General features: G+C 38.1%; 2 long non-coding RNA genes across 2 annotated transcripts; both read left to right on the forward strand.

Annotated features, from left to right (window-relative positions):
- Positions 1-847: 847 nt before the first annotated feature.
- On the forward strand, positions 848-2,500 carry LOC137489303 (uncharacterized). The gene is made up of 2 exons (XR_015525892.1): positions 848-995; positions 1,883-2,500. It is a non-coding gene; the product is annotated as an uncharacterized LOC137489303 (long non-coding RNA).
- Positions 2,501-20,498: 17,998 nt separating this feature from the next.
- LOC147837608 (uncharacterized) lies at positions 20,499-22,184 on the forward strand. The gene is made up of 3 exons (XR_015525893.2): positions 20,499-20,764; positions 20,986-21,105; positions 21,232-22,184. It is a non-coding gene; the product is annotated as an uncharacterized LOC147837608 (long non-coding RNA).
- The last annotated feature ends 1,458 nt before the right edge of the window (positions 22,185-23,642 follow it).

Consider the following 23,642-nt stretch of genomic DNA (forward strand, 5'->3'; position numbering starts at 1 on the left):
GCTGATAACCATGCGGGGTGTCTTAATAAGAGCATGGGCAACTAAGTGTGGAAGTGCCTTTGTTAATGCATGGTACGAAGCCTCATCGTCGCAACGTGCAAAGATAGTAGAGGTGGGCATTTGTCCCTCCTAAGGATGGCAGATTAAATGGGAAATCTGCTCGTCTAGTGGTCCTGATGTACCTCTTGAAGACAGGGTAGGTGGAATTATAGTGGAGTTTAAACCCCTTGGTTTGTATCTAACGCAGAGTCAATTGATGAAACATCAGACATGTCAGAAATGTCCTCCTCTCATTCGTGGAAGTCAAAGCGGGAAGTTTGTTACTTTGCCGTTTTCACATCTAACCAACTTGCCATTATAAGCTTATGGCTTATAAGTGTATGGACATGAGTCACTGGGGCATATTACGATTGGACTTCTATGCCTAATGCATTGAATGTTTTTCAGTAGCAGAGTAAACTTTTTAGAAGTTAAACTGCTATCAGATGTGGCAGTGTTTTTTTTTTTTTTAGTTATTTGTTTTATATTTATTTTCTTGATTTATACATTTTATAATTATTATTTTTTTATTATTGGTTTATTTATTTATTTATTTATTCATTCATTTATGTATTTATTTATTTATCATCTGCTAACATCAAACCCTGAACTTAAAATAATGTCACCATTTAGTAGTAACTGTGTAAATGTAATGATAATCATTTATGAGCTTGTCAAGAGAGAGGGTGGGACCATCTCAAATTTTTTGAGAGTTCATTGGATGGTGACGCTTCTCTTTTCAGCTATTGGCCCGAAGGAGTGTCAATCAAAGTTGCAAAAAAAAAGGCTGGCGGCCATTTTGTTTGCCAGAGAACTAGTGTTATGATTGGAGACGCTACTCTGTTGAATGCACCACAGTGACTAGTTTGGAGGATTAACATGGATGTTTATCAACGTATGCATAAGTTGTGGACTGATGTTTTAAGGATTGGATTGTCTAGAACCTTGATTGAGAGGTGAGTCATTCTATTCACGCTAGAATCATCCTTTAAAGATGGATGTTTAATCTTAGTTGTAGTTTGTGAGGCTTCCCCTTAAAAAGTGTCATGTATGTTACCGCTGGTGCACCCCTAGAAGAGAGTTCAGCTTGGATCGCAGGCATCGAGAGTTTAGGCAAAGTACATGGATGGTGATAGAGTTTTTACTGTGATCTTGTTGGAGAATTGGGTTGAAGACACAGAGATTGCATTGTGTGAGGCAATTTGAAGTAGAAGGTTGAGAAGTTGTAGTTGGATAAGTTGTTGAAGAAGTTGTTGTTGGAGAAGTTGATGTAGCTGGAGAAGTTGTTGTTGTTGGAGAAGTTGTTGAAGTTGTTGTTGTTGTTGTTGTTGTTGTTGTTGTTGTTGTTGTTGTTGTTGTTGTTGTTGTTGTTGTTGTTGTTGTAGAAGAAGTTGATGTAGCTGCAGTAGCAGCTGATGCAGAGCAGTGTATTCTTCAAATTGAAGATGACTGTAGTGAAAAAACCCTGGCTCTTTATAGTGGGTTAGGAATGGCCTGATTGGTGGATCATGCATGCTAATGCAGAACCAGCCGTGTTCAATCATAATCACGTGCTCCTCTCGAAATTAGTTTATGAATAAACTTCACTTAAAATAAATAAATAAATAAATAAATAAATAAATAAAAATAAAGAGTCAGACAGAACTGGGATGGAGGCAAAAGACACTTCACCAGATTTAACATTATACAAGCTCTTCACAACATTACAACACTTCACACAGCCCTGTTTATCTGACATTTCATTAATGTACACATTGACACCAGTGAAATGCTTTCAAATGATCAAAATGGTGTTCATGAGATGTAATTGACATCATTTATACCTTTTCTCTCTCTCCAAAAGCAATGATTCAACCTGGGGGACTACACAGAACTAATTCAACTGAACTCTTACCTCCCAATATGAAACCAGATACTTCAGAATATGGATGTATTGAAGGGATGAATGATAAGAGAATGCTTCCTTGCTCATCATCATCATCATCATCATCAGAGCTGTTGTAGATGCACATATCAGTGTTTTTCCAGTGTGTGTTGGCCGACTGTCCTCCATCCAGTTAATCCTGGATACAATCTGATCCCGGGAGACTGTCTTTATGTAGATAAACACTACCGTCAGAAACACATGAAGGCATCTGATAACTGACTTCATCAATGAATCCATGTGGAAACAAGTTCTTTGATAACAGATGGTAAACCGATCATGTTGGAGATCTCGGTTCATGTTACTGTACGTCATGTTTAGGAGGCAAAAGGGTTAGCTGACTAGTCATCAACAGGCCTGTCTATAATGTATATGATGAATAAATGATGATGCTTCGCTGAGATCTACACTATTACTGCTGATCTGTATAAATGAAAACTGGATGTACAGTTATCAAACAAACAAAGATGTAAAACTTTATAACAAAAAAAAGAAACATTTCTGTCTTTTAAATCAATAAAGTTCAAATACATATGAGACGGACTTTAGTTCATTTGAGTGGATGTAAATGAGAGGGTTAGGTCATTATTAAATTAAGCTAATTGAGCATTATTGATGGACACCTGCTGTTACAGGAATACTTCACCCAAACACAATTCTGAATAAGTTTGTCTTTATTTCTTCTGCTGAACACAAAGCAAGATATATTTTAAATGTTAGTAACCTGTAACCACTGACTTCCTCAGTATTTGTGTTTCCTGGTAAGTTAATGATTTCCAGAAATGTTTAAATACTGTATCTTGTGTTCAATAGAAGAAACTCATAAAGGTTTATAAGCACTTGATTTTTTAGGCTGAACCGTGCTTTTAACTTTAATTAATATCCAATCATCTCTGGCATGGGTTGTTGGAAAAAGAAAATCTAAAATATTTATCATGTAATTTAAATTCAATATTAGAGGTTGCCATTTAAGTAGCAGTGTGACTTAAAAATAATACTGCAAACAGTTTACTAAGGATGTTAAAATTATAGTTATATATTTAAAATGAATTGTAATTCAATTGTTGTTGTTATTTTCTCTGTAATCTTGAGCATAATATTAAGTAAATGTGTGTGATTCTTTTTCTTCAAAAGTGTTAATTGCATGGTTAGAATTGTGTAAATTCTTTGGCAAGTTGAAGAAACAGTTATTCACCTTACTATGAAATTATTCTTTCAGTTCAAATTAAAAAAAATTCTCGATAAATAATAATTTTTTTAAAATTAGCTACAGAACTGTTCAATTATAATAAAAAACCTATTACAATATTATACCGTCATCATGGCAACGACATAATAAGTATTCAAAATTAGTTATGAAAAGTTTTCTTTTAAATAGTGTTGTAAAAACCTTTGATGAACACTTGATGAATATTTGAGCAGGAATGAAAATTTCACAGGAGGGCAAATAATTTTTCTTCAGTTGTATTTTCTGACCCATCTGAAGAGATGACTATAGTGGGTGAACTGATGAGTGAACAGTAGATGGCGCTACTGATCAGGGAAAAACTCAGATGATCACATGACCTCAGGTAAATCACAACAGGTGAAACAATCAATAATTTGAAACAATCAGCTGGGCATCATCACAAAATCAAAACTTAATTCATATTATAAATCATATGTACATTTTAAAAAATCATATACTTTTATAAAAATCATATTTAAAATCATATGAATGTATCATTCATTCATTCATTCATTCATTCATTCATTCATTTTTTTCAGCTGAGTCCCTTTATTCATCAGGGGTCGCCACAGCGGAATGAACCGCCAACTATTCCAGCATATGTTTTACACAGCGGATGCCTTTCCAGCTGCAACCCAGTAGTGAGAAACACCCATACACACTCATTCACACACACACACTCATACACTAGTGCCAGTGTAGTTGATCAGTTCCCCTATAGCGCATGTGTTTGAACTGTGGGGGAAACCGGAGCACCCGGAGGAAACCCACGCCAACACGGGGAGAACATGCAAACTCCACACAGAAACACCAACTGACCCAGCCGAGACTCAAACCAGAGACCCGAGTGCTGTGAAGTTACAGCAATACTCACTGCACCACCGTGCTGCCCTAAACACAACTTTAGAATCTTAAATACAAGCATATTAAATGAAGATGAATATTTCTAGATAAGTTCCAAAACTCAATGTTCATGTTTTAAATACCCAACCAGAATTAATGACACAGTTAAAGAGGCAGTGTAACTTAAACTATAACCCCATCAACACAGAACTATAAACCATTAAAGTCTTTATAGTTTTACCTTGACACCTGCTCTACTTTATTAATTACAGCAAAAATTTAAAGACCATTTAAAAAATAAAATCACTTTTATCAGTAACATGATACAAAAAAACAAAAAACAAACAAACAAACAAGGTGATATTGAGCAGAATCTGAACTGTGTTGGTCTGAGAGAGTTTTTTAATTATAATGCTAGGAGTTTTGATTTTTATTATTGTAGTTACCTAACACATTTTCTTTCTGTGAAAATGAAAGTATGTGATGAGCTTGTTTGTCCTGTTCTTTTGGCATTTTTAACTGGAAATGTTTTTGTATCTGTTAGCTTTAATGAAGACTCAATCATCAGCATCAGGGTGGAAAAACAAACACTTGTATAGACACATGACAGAAGAAGATTCTGGCATTTCATTTTTGGATGAGACACAGCTCAGTTCTAATAATCAAGAAAAATCCTCATATAAAGCTATTGTATCATGACAATAAATTACTGCATCTTCTTAAAGCAGAGCAAGAAACTTGATTTTTTTTGTTTTAATAATCTTTTTTTTCAGCTGATGTTGTTGATGTATTTAAATAATTTTATTTTTATGTTTGTTTACTGAATTAACTCATTATTAAAATAAACAAAGATAATTATGTTTATGGCACCTAATGTGTTTTCTGTAAATGAAAGCAGAAGAATAGTCCAGTTTTTCCAGAATATCTTGATGAGAATGTTGTGAATGTTTCCTTGTGGCTTTTCTTGCGTGAGACTGAACACTAGACCTTTGTTCTAGACTTTCATATCTTTTATATCAGTCCTGCCTGTGTTTTATCACAATGTTAGGTGTCAGCTGATGACGAGTTTAACCAGAATAAAAACATCAGTATTTTTCTTTCCTGAAACCCTCAGTAGTGACAACGTGTTTTTCTTGTTCTGCATGGATTTTTTTTAACATGCTGACTCTTTCTTGCTGTGCAGGGGAAATACTGTTTAATACACATATAAATATGATTTGACCAATATGACCAATACAACCAAAGAGACTAAAGTTTTTACTTATTTTAAATCAAAAGGTAAGTGACTGAAATTCATTTTAGCTTTAGTGGTTCTACCACCTGCAGACAATGTAATTATAATTTATCAAATGTAATAGACCTGTACCAGAAACACATGTGTTGACATTTATTAAAAACACAGTTACATCACTAACCTAAACCATTAAAAGTGCATTTTGGCATTAGGCATATTGCTGATTTTCTTTAACTTTGATTTAATTGTCAACGTACAAAGAAAAAATGTCCAGGGTTTTCAGCAAGCAAATTATTGGTTTTCCAGAAATATTAGCAAATTTTAGGCGTCACGGTGGCGCAGTAGGTAGCGCTGTCGCCTCACAGCAAGAAGGTCACTGGTTCAAGCCCCGGCTGGGTCAGTTGGCATTTCTGTGTGGAGTTTGCATGTTCTCCGCATGTAGGGGTTGGTTCCCCCACAGTCCAAAGACATGCGGTACAGGTGAATTGGGTAGGCTAATTTGTCCATAGTGTATGAGTGTGAATAAGTGTGTGTGGATGGTTCCCAGAGATGGGTTGCAGCTGGAAGGGCATCCACTGCATAAAACATATGCTGGATAAGTTGGCGGTTCATTCCGCTGTGGCGACCCCGGATGAATAAAGGGATTAAGCCGACAAGAAAATGAATGAATGAATGAATGAATGACTAAATGAATGAATAAATAAGCAAATTTTAATCATGATGCCAGTGACACATTCCACCATTGGGTACAGAGGCAAAATAAAAGTGAGAATTGTCAAACAAACTGAAAATTACATTCATCAACGCAAAATCACAAACAATTTATGTCTTTCATTACCTACCATATTTAATATTGTGATAACATTCAGGAAATCCAGGAGGAAATTTCAATCTGTGCAGGGCAGGAACCCTTAGCTAAACTTTGAGCAAGAATTTGAATTTAATAATATTAATATTAATGAATATTACACCTGTTCAATAAAAAATGCCCCGAGACAATTAATGAAATCAGATAATTCCCTACACTAATAAGTCTGACTTAACTTGATTAGAAAGCTTAAAAGGGGGGAAAGATGAAGCCATCATTAGATAGTAATACTGTGGTAAAAAATGTCTGGCAGATAATGTAAACCTGGATATTTGTAAACAATTTTGCACAGAATAAATATTCAGATATGGCAGGAAAGGACATTGTGATGTTTTAAAGAATAGTGTTGGAGATATAGCTACCCTATAATCTTCTCATATTTATGACAAATATTTGAAGTTATAAAGCATATAAAGTACATTTGGAAAGTACCTGTGTAGTGTGTGTAGTTTCAGAAAACTCCACCTTCCACACTGCCTCTCTCTACACACCTGTGTCAGTGCATTAGATCAATGGTTCTCAAAGTGGGGGTCGGGACCCCCCGAGGGGTCGCGGGACAATGAAGGGGGGTCGCCTGGTGGTTTCCAAAAATCTATTTATTTTTATTAAACCATAAGAATTACCATATTTTATCCATAACCTTCTGAAGAGAAAAAAATAGTCGTATATAACATATATGGTTACTATAGTAGCTTATAGTTACTACTTCTATTGAATTGCAACCCCTGGGGTAATTACATTGTATTAATGACACAGCAAAAGCGTCAGATGCAGCAGATTTCATAACACCCGGTTAAACTTTGTGGCCCATTTCCAGCTCTCATACATTAAAAAAAATTAAAAGAAGAATAGACTTGGGTCCATTGGTGTGTGTGCGCCATTGCATGCAAGGTTTCTGTATTTATAACCACCTCAGAGGATATAGGGGGTCGCGAGTCACTGGCATTGACATTTTGGGGGTCGCGGCCTGAAAAGTTTGGGAACCCCTGCATTAGATGACAGCACAGGTCAAAGTAAAACAGCGCTTTCGTTTTCTCATTGTGATGTAAAAATTTTAAAACCTCTGCTGTGTAAAAATGGAGTATCAGGTGCGCTTTAATTTTGAAGACCGACAGAATAAAGCACTTGATGTTGCACAAACTGAAGAAGCTTTTAATAACACCACTGTTCTGGAACTGAAAAACAAACTAAAACAAAAAATCTCTGGAGCTCCAGGTAGGGTAAACTTGAGTTCTTTCAGATCCAAAGCTTTAAATTGTATTTCTTCAGGACAGTAAGGCTAAAAAACACATGGAAAGGTTATTAAAAAAAGAAGCCTAAAACATAAATAGAACTTAAGTTTTTAGTTATTTTAAATGAGCTGATACCATTTCCAAACATTGGTAATTAAACCCTGTTTTTTGGTAAATAAACTTTGTGTTTTTTTTTTCTTTTTGCTATAGACCCTGAAAAATTAATAGTTGTCTTTGGAACGGAAACTCTGGAAGATGACAGGACACTTGGGTCTTACAAAATTAAGCGTTTGTCTGTCCTATTAATTGTTATGAAGATGCCAGGTGGAGGTAAGAGTATCTCACAAGAGTAATATAAAAAACGAACAAACAAAAAAACAAAACAAAAAAAATGCATATAAGCATCAGACATTATTTTAATTGAATGTACTTTTTTCTCTCTCCTACAAACTGTAGGTGTGTCATATTCAGACAAGGATTTTAAAGAACATTCACAGGCTGCAGATGACCATGTTCCAGCAAAAACCTGTCCTTGTGGATAACCTGATCACAGTAGATCTGGCTGTTAGAATATACAGCTGCCCACATTTTTACTTGTTGTCTGAAGAAATTACCCTTCTAATGTACACTTTATTTTAAAGTCAGCACTAGCTCTTTAAGAACTCTATATGTAATTTCTCATGGGAACAGAACATTGATGCATTTTCATTCTCCATGGTTAGAGACAAATGTACTGTATATACAAACATATATAAATATATATAAAAAATTCTTTGCTATATTAACTTTAAATTATATTTTAAAATTTGACATTGTGCCTTTCTGAACATTGTTGTTTTTATGTGATCCACTGCTGTTGATTGAACAAATAAATGCATATTTGTTAAAGGGACAGTTCATATGGACACAGATGGATAATAAAAGCATTTGTTAAGGGCACAATTTGCCAAAAAAATGAGAGTGTTCTCATCATTTAGTCACTATCATGTAGTTGTTGTGGTTTGACTGTGTCACTGCATCCCAAATGACTAAACAATATAACTAGAGAAATCTGCGCTGTGCTGAGTAAGAGCGCTTCTTACTGAACAGCGCATCATCGATGACGTAAGCGTGCCCTGGCTCGAATGTAATGTGAGTGCGGGCCATCAGGGAAGACGAGAGGGGGGACAAGCGTGCTTCGGCCTGATTCAAGGCAACTGTACATAGTGTGAGAACACCCTAAAGCTGAAGGAGAGTGGGTGAGTTAGTGATTCACCTGTAGAGTCTGAGCAGCTGCTGGCTGAACACTAGTAAGAGAACAACAGCAGCTATAATCTTCTTTAACATTAAGTAATAGTAAATTTTTTTCAACATAAATTGAATATAAATAACCCATACTGCATTAAAGTGTTCTTTACCACAGTATGGTTCTAAGTGAAGTTTATTTATAAACTAATTTTGAGAGGATCACATGCTTATGATATACCACAGCCGGTTCCACATCAGCTAATCATGATATTCCAATCATATGATTCGTAAGTTATTAAAAATAACCACTGTCTTTATTCCACAGCTATCTTCGTCTGAAAGAAACCCCCTTCCTCCCGTTCTCTTTCCTTGTCAAAGTAGTTCATGTTAGCCACATCACCATAGAAGTTTTTGAGGTCTACCTGAGCTCAATCTCCCGTCTCGCTCCCGGTACAGCATGCCAAACAAGCGTATTATAAATTATCAGCTAAGTGTAAACTCTTGAAAAAGAATAATGTGTAAAGAACAAAATCTTTCTTTTTTTACAAAAATATATTGTGCTCTCATTATCTGTATTAAGCATTTGACACAGTCAGTTTAATACTGCATTAAACAGTTTGCAAAAAATACAATTAATTTTTAACTTATGTTATTAGCCCCCTTTAAAACTTTTGTTAAACAACACTTGGGAAATAAAACTTGTTCTCGTAACGAAAAACATCTTCTGTTTTGGTTTCCGGATGTTTTGCTCAGTCTCAGTGTCAGAATAATTGGTGCTTCAAGAGTTCACACTTAGCTGATGATTAATTATAAAGCTTGTTTGGCATGCTGTCCTGGGAGAGAGCCCTGAGCTCATGAGATCCTCGAGCCCAGGGCTCCCTCCCGTTGCAAAGCGGGAGGGGAGTTTGAGCTCAGGTAGATCTCGAGAACTCCCCAAAATGCCTTTGAATAGCTCGGGACAGCAGCCGCGTATTGAAGAGCCCCCCAAAAAGCAGGTGTAACAAGCCATATCCGGCTGCTGGATATAACGTTGATAGCTTAGGAAGAGAAGCTCCTACGGGAGCAGAGCAAAGTAGGCTGCTAGAGCCTAGGCGGGGTGAAGGCAGGGCTGGATTGACTCCGCGAGAGTCAAGGCTCAAATATATACACCCCTGCGGGGGTGGGAGCTGGGGTTTGATTGCTCAAGCAAGAGTCGGGAAGGTTTGGGCGGTGGAGACTCTTGCATGAGAGGGTGGGAGGTGGCTAGGGCCTGAACTCCGGCAGGAGTTGAAGCTCGTTTTAGTCGCCCCTGCGGGAGCTAGAGCTGAGGATTGAGGGCCTAATGAAAGGAAGAACATATCGAAAGAGTGACGCTGAAAGAAACAGCGGAGAACTCAACGCTGGAAAGGAATTGAGGAAATAGGAGGGTAAGGAGATAAGGGGGAAGATCAGAGAAGGGTAAAGGTAGCGGAAGCACTCACGCTGTAAGGAAGAAAGAAGGGGCAAATAATTGCCAGGCGGAGAATCTCGACGCCAGAAAGAAGGAGAATATAGGAGTATATATGCATATATATAAATATATATATGAATATATATGGTTATTACATGGTAAGGGCCGGGCATGGGCGGTGATTGACTCTTGCGAGAGTCGAAGCTCGTTTTAGTCACTCCTGCAGGAGATAAAGCTGAGGATTGATGGCCTATGAGAAAGGAAGAGAAGAGAGGGCGGAGGAACTCAACGCCAAAGGAAGAAAAGGAGAGAGGGAATAACCTGCGTGCGTGAGCATGCACGTGCGTCTATTCCTGTTTCGGCATATGCATGCACACGCATCGGAACAGGTATACATCGGATGTATGCGTATAACATGCGTGTACATACCATTTGTAATGGCCTGGGTGGGGGGGGCGGCCCAAATGGTGACTCTTGCGAGAGTCGAAGCTCAGCGCGACCCCTGCGGGGGTCAGAGCTATTGGGGGGGGGGGGGGGCAGTAAGAGTCGGGAAGAGGGAGGGGGTAGTGCAGGCTCTTACTGGAGGTGGTAGTGAAGGGGTGGCCGGGGATGGGCTAGGGGTGACTCGCGAGAGTCGAAGCTCGGATTGGACCCCTGCGGAGGTCAGAGCATGGTGAGGGAAGGAGCATTGTAGGTTTGAAAGGAAAGTTAAGAGCATACATGCAACCTGCACAACATGTAATGCCCATAGGCTCACATACTCATTTGCTTGCACGTGCATATGCATATTTAAACGTACGCCCACACCTATATACATGTCTACGTGCAAATAAGCATGTATACGTGTGCAACCACACGCTGTATCTGCGCGAGCAACCACACACATTCCCATGCGCACCCATACACAAGCACACACACACGCGCACTCCAGCCTACTTAGGGTCGAGCTCGTACCCCTAGCTGGAGTTTGGAATTTAGCTGAGTAGGGCTAGCTGGGCTGTCTTGAGGTGGGATCGGCTGAGGCGAATGTAAGCTTTGAAGGCATTGGAGGACCAACAGACTAGGGTCTGGATTTGGTGCGAGGATAGACCTTTGTGAGCTGCTGTGGTGGCTGCGCCAATTCTAAATGAGTGGCTGGAATATAATTCGGGGGAAACGCCCGAAAGGCGAAGGACTTCTTTCAGATGTTTTTGAAACAAAAAACGAGTTACTGGACGGTTAGCGTCATCAGTAAAACGTGGGGCATGTGGGTCAGACTCCTTTGCTCTCCTTGAATGGAGAAAAGCTAAGAGAGTTTGGAATGGCTGTGTGGGGGAAAAATGTTAAATATGTAAATAAAATGCCCTTTGCTTGTCTGATCTGTTTTGCTTTGCTTAATGAAAAAGGCGAGTGTTTCAGCATTCAGCAGTGTTAGATAAGATATAGTGTGGTGTATTGCGGGGTTGAAATTGGATGTGATAGCCATTTCTGAACACCTCAGGAAGCCAAAAAAGCCAGGGTAAACATGGCGTCTAGTGTACGGGCTGTGTGGAGTGAGAGGTATCCTTTGCGCAGTGTGCGTATGCACTTTACTAAAATATTGAGTGTAATGGGTAGTCTAGTGTCAGGAAGGGGGGGGGGGGTGATTTCTGGATACCTTAATGAGGAGGGAAGTTTGAGCGTTAGAAATGGCTTCTAAGGTGGCCACGTAAATCAATTTATGAAAAAACTTGACCCCACTAAGGTAGCTTTTAATGGAGCTTGCCTGGATATTTTTGGCTGTATGGAGGTGGGAAATAAATGAGGTGATGGTAAGCAATGAAAAATCTGGGAACTGTATGTGATACAGGGTATGGAAAATATTTATAAGATTTCCATGCTGTGAGATACGACTCAAGGGTCCTTGGTGCGACAGCGTAAAGGATCAGAGATATGGAAGTTTTATGGCAATATCATTTGTGAATAGAGTGGAACAGGTGTTGGATGCTGGTCTGCTTCCGGTACCAAGAGCCGAAATTTCTGGAAAAGAAAGCGAGAGAGAGAATTAGCAATTTGATTTTTGCAAACTGGAACATGTCTAGCAGTCATAATGAATTGCTTTTTGGCTGCCGTCCAAACGAGGCATCTTAGTAAGGGCATAATTGGAAGTGCGTGCGAGCGTCCTTCATTAATGCAATAAACGGTGGCTTCGTTGTCGCAATGAACGAGAATGCTGAGGCGGACCATTCATCTCCCCATAAAAGCGCTGCTGCGACTATGGGGTAGAGTTCGAAAGCGCAGATTATTGCTGATTTCTGGGTAGACTGAGCATCTGCGGGGGCCACGTTGAAGCAAACCAGTGACCTTGGTAAAAGCCGCCGAACCCGACTGAGGGGGCAGCGTCAGTGAATTAATTAATATCCACCGGGGAAGAAATTAGGTCGCTATAGAAAAAGGAACAGCTGTTCCATTGCTTAAGGAAGGAGATCCATAAGCTGAGTTCATTGCGACTGGGTTTAGAAAGATATATGGTATCTTCTAAACCGGGGACAGAGGAGGACAGCTGAAGGAGGTGAGTAATAAACGGGCGGCCTTGGGGAATTATGCGCATCGCAAAATTGAAATGTCCGAGAATAGATAGCAGTTCGCGTTTGGTGCATGATTGTTTCTCGAGGAAAATTTGAGATAAAGAGATTATATGGTCGAACTTTTCTTTGGAAAGGGATGCTTGAAATTTATTCGAATCTAAGTTGATGCCCAGAAATTCTATGGAAGTGCTGGGACCGGCTGTTTCTCCTCTGCGAGGGGGATGCCTAGATTTTCGAAAACCTTTTGGGTGATCGATAGGTGTTTAGCTGGAGGTGAAGAAGGTGGGGAAATGAGGAGAAAATCATCGAGGAGATGGATTATGCGGGATTTCGTAGTTATTAGATAAAATCCAGCATAATGCTTCTGAAAGCATATCTAAAATTTTAGGACTACTTTTGCAGCCGAAAGTTAATCGGACTGCAAAGTAAAATTGTGAACACCAATGAATGCCAAAAAGGTGCCAGAAGTCTGGGTGAATTGGCATGATTTTAAAGGCAGATGAAATGTCGATTTTTGCAAGCCAAGCATTGCGACCGACTAAACTGATGAGCGAAATTGCTTGGTCTGTATCATGATAATTCAGCGAGTATTCGTCTGATGGAATGGTGCTGTTAATGCTAGGAATATAGAATTGTGAGGAGCGGAGACCAATAATCAAGGGTTTTTGCTAGAGAATTCTCAAGTCGCAATGTCAATAGGACTAATACACGAACGCTGAACAGTGGGGCAAGAATAGTACTATCATGAATTTATTATCGATTCTTTTTTGATTAACGAATTCACTGTTGCAGGTTCGTTAGTCGCAGATTGTAGATTGGAGCAGAATAAGATTAAGGAAGGGAGAGCTGAAACGCCCGGGTTAGATCATTGGGTTAGACCTGAAATCAGAAATCAGAAGTTAGTATCAGGGTGACAATGTAATTCAAAGCAATTTGAGAAATATGGCATCGAGGATGTGAGCCATGTGAGTGGAAATGCATCCTTTATGTAGAGTGTGATTGTATTTGAAGAGCATATAAAATGTAATGGGTTGGATGAGGGTCAGGTTCTGCAGCCAAATGTCATGGTCTTTTTATTAATGCATGGTCTGATAGCTTGATGTCGCTACGTGCAAGGATGGTAGAGGTGAGCATTCATCTCCCCTCAAAATGGCAAATGAATGGAGAGCTGAGGATAAGGGGTATGGTTTGTCTGGTGGTCCTGGAAGTGTTTACTGAAGATCCGTTGTCAGAAATGTCCTCCTATTCATAGCAGCCAATCGGGAAGTTTGTTTTGTTGCTGTTTCACATCCAACTGACTTGCCATTATAAGCTTACATAAGACACTAGTGTATGAATAAATGAGTCACTGGTCTAGTGTAATTAGACCTCAGTGCTCTGTGTATAAATTATTATTTTTTTTTTCTAACATCAAACTCTGAACTCTATAAGACTTCAAGGGCGATGTCACCACTTAGTAAAACTGAATGGAATGTTAGTAATTGGCTTTACTTTAATCCATGAAAAACATTTGTTGGTATCTTAACTTCATTCACAAGCGGGTCCGGCCTAAATTCGTTCATAAGACTTGCAATAGAGTCAAGAGAGAGGGTGGGACCTTCTCCAGAGAGCTTATTGGATGGTGACGCTTTTCCTTACAGCTATTGGCTTAAAGGAGAGCCAGTCAAGCGTGCCAAAGGTGAAAGAGCCCGGCGGCCATTTTGTTGATCAAGTTCACCATTGTTTATGACTTGAGCTGTTGCTCTGCTGAACATTCTAGCAAACAAGCTGTTAAATGTTATGGATCAGTGGACGGGCAAGAGGCAAGTATCTTTAGTTAAAATCATTGTTTACGCTAGTCTTGTTATTCAAAAGATTTATAAATGTTTTAGTCTAAATGTTTGGTAAAGTTATATTGCAAAGCTTCCCTTCATGTGCATAGCATGTGCACCGCTAGGAAGAAGGTAATGGTTCAGTTTCATTGCGATGGCTTTGGAGTTTTGGCTGTCATTTGCTGGAGAATATGGTTGAAGACACAGCAGATGCGTTGAAGTGGAAGGTTTGATGTTTTGTTGAAGTTGTTGATGCAATTGTTGGAGTTGTTTTGAAGTAGTAATAGTAGGAATGGCTGACGTGAAACTGACGTTTCAACACAGTGTCGAGATCCCGAAGCGCAAGTGTTTCGAAACACTGCACCGAAGCATGATCCGAAACACCCAGGTCACGTGACTAAAGTGTTTCGAAACACTTGGTCACGTGACAAAAGCGATTCAAAGCATCAATCATTTCAGAGGCGTTTCAAGACCCGGAGAATCTGCATTTGACTGGCATGATCTTAATTTTGACACTGTCTAGTATGGCCTAGTGGACCGTGCGTGTGCACTATGGTACTATATGTCAAATTTGTTTTGGGTTCGAATCTCGACTAGTACAAATACTCCAAAATCATGATTTTATGTATTTTAATCATGTTACTGTTTTATGGTGTAGCCTAGATAGGATACAGCTGTGGATATGCCATCAATTTAGCATCATTTTTGTAACATTGTAAAACAATAATTCATAGTTTTACAGTACTGTGATGGGTTTAGGTTTTGGATAGACGTTAATAAAATACAATGGGAAATTTAATTAATAATATAAATAATTATTGTTAACTTCTGGCCACAACTGTATCTGATCTAGTAACAACCCTGTTTTATGAACAAAACAATACAAATTTATTTACAAGGTGTTTATTCGGATGTCAGAGCAATGTTGAAACAAAACGATACAATAACAAAGCATTACCAACTGGTATTAAAGCATTTCAACACAATTGTGTCAGTCTGGATTCGAACCCATTTTTCCCGCATGGTTGTCACGAACTCTAACCGCTCGACTAAACTATCTGATGACTCCTGGCTACAAAGTGGAGTTTGATACCTCAATTTGCTCAACTGTTCTTCGCTGAAGCTGTTTCAGTGAAATACAAATACAATGACCACTAGGTGTCACCGTAGAGTGGTGTTTCGAAACGTTTCGATGCTTCGACACATTTGCTTCGATAGTTTCAGTGTTTCACGAAGCCTCGCTTTGCCCACCACTAAGTAATAGTAGTAGTTGTTGTTGTTGCTGCATTTGTTGTTTCTGCAGTTGTTGCTGCTGCTGCTGTAGATTGTAGCTTGTAAATTATAGCTAGTAGCTTGTAGATTATAGCTGGTAATTTGTAGATGGTAGCTGATAGATTGTAGCTGGTAGCTGGTAGATGGTAGCTGGTAGCTGCTTTGGTTGTCCATGCTGGTACAGAGTTGGTTCTTCAACGGAGCTAGCTACGGTGAAGCTGCCTCTTCAAAACGAAGATGGCAAAGGAATAAACCCCAGGGTATTTATAGTAGTTTAGGAGTCATCTGATTGGATCGTAGTGAATTTGATAATGCGGGTCAGCTACTAGCAATAATAAGCACGTGATCCTCTCGAAATTTGTTTATACATAAACTTCACTTCAGGAGAATCTGAGGCTGAAAATAAAGATCCTTTTGACAATGTCATTCGTGAACTGTGATTTCTCTGAATGGATGAGTTTTATAATATTTATATAATTATATATATATATATATATATATATATATATACACTGAAAAAAGTGTTGCATCCAGAACTGTTGCAAACAATTTATTTGTGTTGAATTTAAACAAACAATTAAGTTTATTAATGTTCAACTTAATTTGTTTGTTTAAATTCAACACAGATACATTTTTTACAACCACCTTACGTAAAAAAATTGAGTAAATCCAAGGAGTCATCTCTGAATAATTTTTTTCAGTGTATATATATATATATATATATATATATATATATATATATATATATATATATATATATATATATATATATATATATATAATATATATAATGTGGTTGTTGCAGCCTTCTATGTTATTTATACTTTAAAAAACTTTAAAATCGATTTGGCCCACATTAAGTTGGAAGCCATAGAAAACTGCAGATTTCCATATCTTGTTGAGACCCTTAAGCTTTTTGTTTAATGTTGAAGAGAGTGTGTTTACAATACAATATGCAATGCAATATTTTGTCTGTCTTTTTGTGGATATGTTATTGTATGTGAATGTGAGTATGTGTTTTTTTTTTTTAACCAAACAAGTTATTCTAATAGGATTTGCACTCAGATTCAAATTTAAGTCCTCAGATTCAATCTGGTCTTGACAATACACAACAACAAACAATTTCTTATAATTTTATTTTATTTGCTCTCAGACTTTATTTTGAGATGGACAATATGATATATAGTCACACAGAAAAATCATTGACTCCTGGTCAGTTTTTTTCAGTTTTTGTGTATTATATTTCTTTTTAATTTCCAGCAACTCAATTTGTACTTTAAGTTTTAGGGCCCTATCATACACTCGGCGCAATGTGGCGCAAGGCATGATGCAAATGTTATTTGCTAGTTTCAGCTTGGCGCAAGAGTCATTTTGACGTTTTGCGATACGCTGTTTAAATAGCAAATGAATTTTTACTAATATGTGCGCCCATAGGTGTTCTGCTTTAAAAAAGCAGGCGTTTTGGCCCGTTATTGACGTGTTGCTATATTTTGAGAAACTATAATATTCTTTTCTTTAGACCAGAACAAACCCAGTCTATTTTCCGGCGCAGAGTTGCGCCTCGCTTACACACTGCTTAATACACAAGATGCAGAGCAATACGCAAATATCTTTACATATGAAAAAAATTGAATATGAAGGACATATATATATATCACTGAGTATTAGAGTTGGGGTTGAGTCCACCTTTGTCGAGACCAAGTCCTTAACCAGTCGAGTACTCCAAGTCGGACTTAAGTCCGAGTCCTTAACATTCGAGTCCGAGTCGAGTCCGGCCGAGTCCAGACAGTCTTAAAACTCATTTATTATTTTTTCTTTTGGCTTAGTCCCTTATTTATCAGGGGTTGCCACAGTGGAACGAACTGCCAACTAGTCCAGCATATGTTTACGCAGCGGATGCCCTTCCATCCGCAACCCATTCACACTCACACCACGGCCATTTTAGTGAATTAAATTCCCCTATAGCGCATGTGTTTGGACTGTGAGGTAAACTACAGCACCTGGAGGAAACCCACACCAACACACGGAGAACATGCAAACTCCACACAGAAACACTCCTGGCCCAGTCGAGACTCAAACCAGAGACCTACTTGCTGTGCGGCAACAGTGCTAAGCATTGAACCATGGTACCACATATGTAAAAAAATGTAAAATAACAATAATAATAATAAATCAAATATATTTTTCTATTAACATTTAAACTGTTAAATGAAGAATTTAAACTTTTGATACATTTTTACAAAATGACTTGTATTTTTTTGTTAGCTTGCTTCAAATTAAAATTAAAATAGGAGGATATATGTTGAATTTTTATTATTTTACAAGACTCACACGTTTGACATTATTCTAATGCCACTTTTTCACATTTCTTGTTTAAAATACGCTTGCATTATCAAGGCAACAATGCATTTTATGAACATTAATTCCAGAGAACTCTTATCAGCCCCAGTGTGGGAAATGAAACCATATTCATGCCGACTAACCCAGATCAGCACAGACCATTAAAGGTTCAGCAAAGGGAAACCATTCGGCTACACTGCTGTCTTAACAGGGAATTAACAGTCAGAAGAATTTTGTTTTAAATAAAGAAAGAGTTAACAAATAGCAGGGGCGATTGAGTGCAAAATAAAACCCAGTGGGAATCAGACTGAAAAAATAGTCCAGTGCAGATTTCTAGGCTCATGATCTGGGTCTACCTGGTAATGATAGCCTGAAACAGGGGTTCTCAATGTCTACATTAAAAGGTCCAAATCTGATTTTTTTTTTTTATTAAGGTCAAAGCAAAGAAATGAAACAAGTGATATTACATAACTTGTTTTTAATAAACATCCATAAGATGCAGCACGGTGTCACAGTGGGTAGCACAATGGCCTCACAGCAAGAAGGTTACTGATTCGAGCTGGCTTAGGGCAAAATAAACACAAACTTATCTGTTCATTCAACTTTGAACTGTCTATTCTCTTTATCAATTCTTTTCAGTGAGGCCGACATCTTCTTCCATTAAAATGATCGCTTTGCTACAGTGTGTTAAAACAGGCGTGCGCGCGCGATTATCCAGCATGATCATGATTAGGCCCGGCCCTAACCAATTTGGAGCCCTAGGCAAGATTTCAGGTGAATTCCAGTAAATTCCACTGCTAGTGTAAATATACTCATAAGGATCTTATTAGCTTTGTCTTGGACATTCATTCATTCATTTCTTTTCTTTTCGACTTAGTCCCTTTATTAATCAGGGGTCGCCACAGCGGAATGAACCGCCAACTAATCCAGCATGTTTTACACAGCGGATGCCCTTCCCTTCATATGCTACGCCCAATTTAATTCATCAATTCACCTATAGTTTTTGGATTGTGGGGGAAACCGGAGCTCCCGGAGGAAACCCACGCCAACACGATGAGAACATGCAAACTCCACACAGAAACATCAACTGACCCAGCCGTAGCTCGAACCAGCGACCTTCTTGCTGTAAGGCGACAGCACTACTCACTGCGCTACCGTGTACCGGCGCTACAACTGTCATCTAGCCAAGTTTCAGTTAAAAGCATAAAATCAAGGCAATTTGTGTTGATAAAATCATTGACTAAAAGAGACTTATTGTTGAGTGATCTGATGTTTAAAAGCGCTAACTTAACAGTTTTAGCCGTTTTTTTTTACATTAGTCTCAGATCTACATTTAATAGACACCAGATTTGAATTATTTGCTTTACGGCCAAAAGAAGTCTTTGGTTTTCTGTCACTTAACACAACACATATCTGCTTAGAGAAAGCTACAGACACACTGGGTTCCTGCTGTTCTGGCTGCTGAGATATGTTTACCTGGCTGGCATTTGGGCAGCAGGTGGTCTTCAAAGTGTCCCTACCATTCGGGACTGGCATGCTTTTCCAATGTACTGTCATATTTTAAATTCCTAGAACTTAACTAGTTGTATTTTTTACAACTCCCCAAAAATATAAATAAGCCTTTAAGAACGTCACAGGTGAGTAAGGTATGTTAGAGCCAGGGGACACGTTGCAGAGCTGCGTATCTGGCGAGGATGGTGCAATCACGCAAAGGAACATGATAATTACTATGTAATGGAAAATATATGTTCCTTCGGCACAGTGATTATGCCTTAGCTGACAGCTGAAGTTTGGCTTCATCAGCTAGAAAAGGGGATTTTACAATGCATGGCTGGCATTTATATACACAAAAGATTAAAATTGCTGCCAGTTGCATGCGCTGGCGACGCCACTTCATTGGGCCGTTTTATTTTTCTTCAGATGATTGGCTTCTTGCAAAATCTCCATTCTATGTTTTCCACATAGCATTGAAGTTCCTCTCCTCAGGGACCAAGGTGTTTTGTAGTAATCATACAGAAATGTTTATTTTAAAGGATATTATTGATTGTTATGTCCTTTGAACACAAATAAAACAACTATCATATTAAATAAATCTACTGTTTTTAAATACCTGTTTATGTGTGTAAATTAAAAAAATAGGCTCCACTTGCTAAAACATATTGATTATAAACCTCTTTTTCTTCCAGATGGGAACTTAAATTTTTTATGGTTCAACATTAATCAATTGGGTTAAATCTAGAAAAAAAAATAAAAAAACAGTGGAGATGATTAAATAGCAAACAGAGAAAGTAGGATCTGAACTTGTTACTCTACACTAATAGCAAGTGTAACATGTCAAAATAAATCTCTTTTTAGAGTACACATTTATATAATTAAAAAAGGAAGTATTTTTCTTTAATCTTGTGGTTAGTGGTGAATCTTAAATTGTCAAAAGTTATGATGTACAGTGACAGCACATATGGAAAGTATCTGGAAAGTTTAGTGTGTGTTGTTTCAGAAAGCTCCACCTTCCACACTGCTTCTCTCTGTACACGTGTGTTTGTGTATTAAATGACAGCACAAGTTCAAAGTAAAACAGCGCTTTCATTTTCTCATTGTTATCTAAAAAAATTTCAACAACTGCTCTGTAAAAATGGAGTATCAGGTGCGCTTTAATTTTGAAGACCGACAGAATAAAGCACTTGATGTTGCACGAACTGAAGAAGCTTTTAATAACACCACTGTTCTGGAACTGAAAAACAAACTAAAACAAAAAATCTCTGGAGCTCCAGGTAGGGTAAACTTGAGTTCTTTCAGATCCAAAGCTTCGTATTGTATTTCTTCAGGACAGTAAGGCTAAAAAACACAAGTTTCTTAAAATCATCCTAAAATCAGATTAACTGCAGTACTTTGAATTTGTGTTTTAGTCATTTTAATTTGAGCTGCTTCCATTTCCTGACATTACTAAATTTGCAGACTTTGTGTTGCTTTTCATTTTTTCTTTTTGCTATAGATCCTGGTAAATTAATTGTTGTCTTTGGAACGGAAACTCTGGAAGATGACAGAACTCTTGGGTCTTACAAAATTAAGCGTTTGTCTGTCCTATTAATTGTTATGACGATGCCTGGCGGAGGTAAGAGTACTCATAAGACTAATACAAAAACATGCATAAAAACATCAGACATTTTTTTTCTTTTTTTCTTCTTGAATGTACTTAATAGATTAATTGTAAATCCAGTTTTTTCTCTGTCCTACATAGACGTATCATATACAGACAAGGATTTTAAAGAACATTCACAGGCTGCAGATGACCATGTCCCAGCAAAAACCTGTCCTTGTGGGTAACCTGATCACAGTAGATCTGGCTGTTAGAATTTACCATGGCCTACATTTTTACTTGTTGTCAGGAAAAAAAATACCCATCTTAATGTACATTACATTTAAAAGTCAGCACCAGTGTTTAAAAGAACACAATAAAATTTCTCATAGGAACAGAACCCTGATGCCTTACATTCTCATTCTCTATAGTTAAAGACAAATATATATACAAAAGAGCATAAAAACATGAATTTTATTCATACATGAATGCTATTCTGATTTTATTCTAATTTTGCCTTTTGGCATTGTGTTACTCTGAATATTGTTGCTTTTATGTGATCCACTGCTGTTGATTGAACAAATAGAAGCATATTTGTTAAAGGGACAGTTCATATGGACACAGATGGATAATAAAAAGATTTCTTAAAGAGACAGTTCACCCAAAAATCAGACTAAATGCCTTCATCATGTAGTCACACTCATGTTTAGTTTATCTTTCATTGTGCTTAACAGAAGAAAGAAACTCAAACAGGTTTGGAAAAAGTAAAGAATGAGGAAATGATGACAGACAGAATGTTTCTTTTTGGGTGAACTGTGCGTTTAAATGAGGTCACAGCCAATCATAAATGAAACTCTGTTGCTACTGTATCTGGTCTTGTCACTACTTTCCTGACATTATGATACTTACCTACAGTCCTGTCCTGCTTGCCCAACCATCTGTTTTCATTCAGCTTTACAGATCTTACTAATACCCTGAACGAGAAATAGTTGTTTATTAATTTCCTTTGTTTGATTTGCTGCTTATCTACTTGCATAATTCAACATATACATTCAGTTTTGCATTCCCTGTTTTCTTGTTCCTTGTTTTAATAAAAACTATTTTATTTTTACTCATCTCTGTTTATCTGGTTGTTTTCTGACATAATGACAAAATGTACAAGAGGTGTCCACAAACAAACACAACTGGCCACACTTCCATGTCCTGTTAAAAAATACAGACATTTTACAGGCATATACAGACTTATAGACTTATACAGTTCAAACTTATGTCTTCTTGTTTCTGTGTTTCCTCCGGGTGCTCCAATTTTCCAGATGAACTGGAAGTTCTGGAAGAACTGAAAGAAGAGAGAGAGAGAGAGAGAGAGAGAGAGAGAGAGAGAGAGAGAGAGAGAGAGTGTGTGTGTGTGTGTTTGTGTGTGTGAGGGTTGTAATTTACTGGTTTGCATCCACTGGTAAAACATATGCCAGAGTAATTGATGGTTCATTCTGCTGTGGCAGAATTTCCTGAGTTTATTCCCTGATATGTCAGGGACTAAGCTGAAGGAGAGGGAGTTAGTGATTAATTCACCTGTTGAGTCTGAGGAGTAACTAGCTGAATTCCAGTAAAGGAAAAAAACAGCAGAAATATCTATTTTAACAGTAACAGGTTTATTTTTCAAAATGAATTGAAAATAAGTGAAGTTTCATAAACTAATTTCGAGAGGAGCACGTGATATGATTGTGCACCGCTGGCCACTCATCCGTAATCAGTAAAATCCAATCAGAATGATCCTAGATGAATATAAAGGGATCAATTTCTCCTAATTGCTCTATCTTCGTTTTGAAAGAATGCTTCCCGCTACAACGCTCCCGCATTTAATCGACGCTTCAGCATCATTTAACCTTCTGACATGGAAGAATAAACAAACAACAACTCCTCCAGCCAGAACCTCGCTCTCCTCAAAACTTCAGCAGCTGCCCCGCCAGTAATCAAGACCGAATTCCCGCAAGACGCCGGCACATCAGCACTTCTAACTTCTAATCCAATTGCCCCACTCTACACAAGTCACAACTCCGACCAAACTTAAAACGCTGGCGATCCCAAGCCACCGCAATGAAGCCGAACTCACTGATCACCTAACATTAGCGGTCCACTTTCGGTAACGTGCATGAGTTAACAGGAAGTCTGGCAAAAACAGCGTGTATAGAACGAATTAAACGAAGAACTCACCTCTCAGCTTGAATACAAATGACCAGGCTATTTAATCCATAAACACTTGTCCACAACACATTCAAACGTTGATATACATCCATGGAAAAGTGCACTAATATCCAAACCAGCTGCTGGAGCGAGTGGAGCTTTCAGGCATAAACACCGTAGCGATTTACAAAATGGCCGCCGATCTTTTGCACTCTGAACTCTGACGGATACTCCAAGGAGCCAATAGCTGAAAGAAGAAGTATCTCCATCCAATGAGCTTTACAAACCCGAGAGGGTCCCGCCTTCTCTCTTGACAGTTTCATGAATGGACTAAGTGCAAAGACTTTGTTAATGAATCGGACCAGAAAGCTCAAGATTTCATGTTGAGATTC

Source organism: Danio rerio, chromosome 25 (genome assembly GCF_052040795.2).
Source record: "Danio rerio strain M-AB ecotype USA chromosome 25, GRCz13ab, whole genome shotgun sequence".
NCBI classification, from domain to species: Eukaryota; Metazoa; Chordata; class Actinopteri; order Cypriniformes; family Danionidae; genus Danio; species Danio rerio.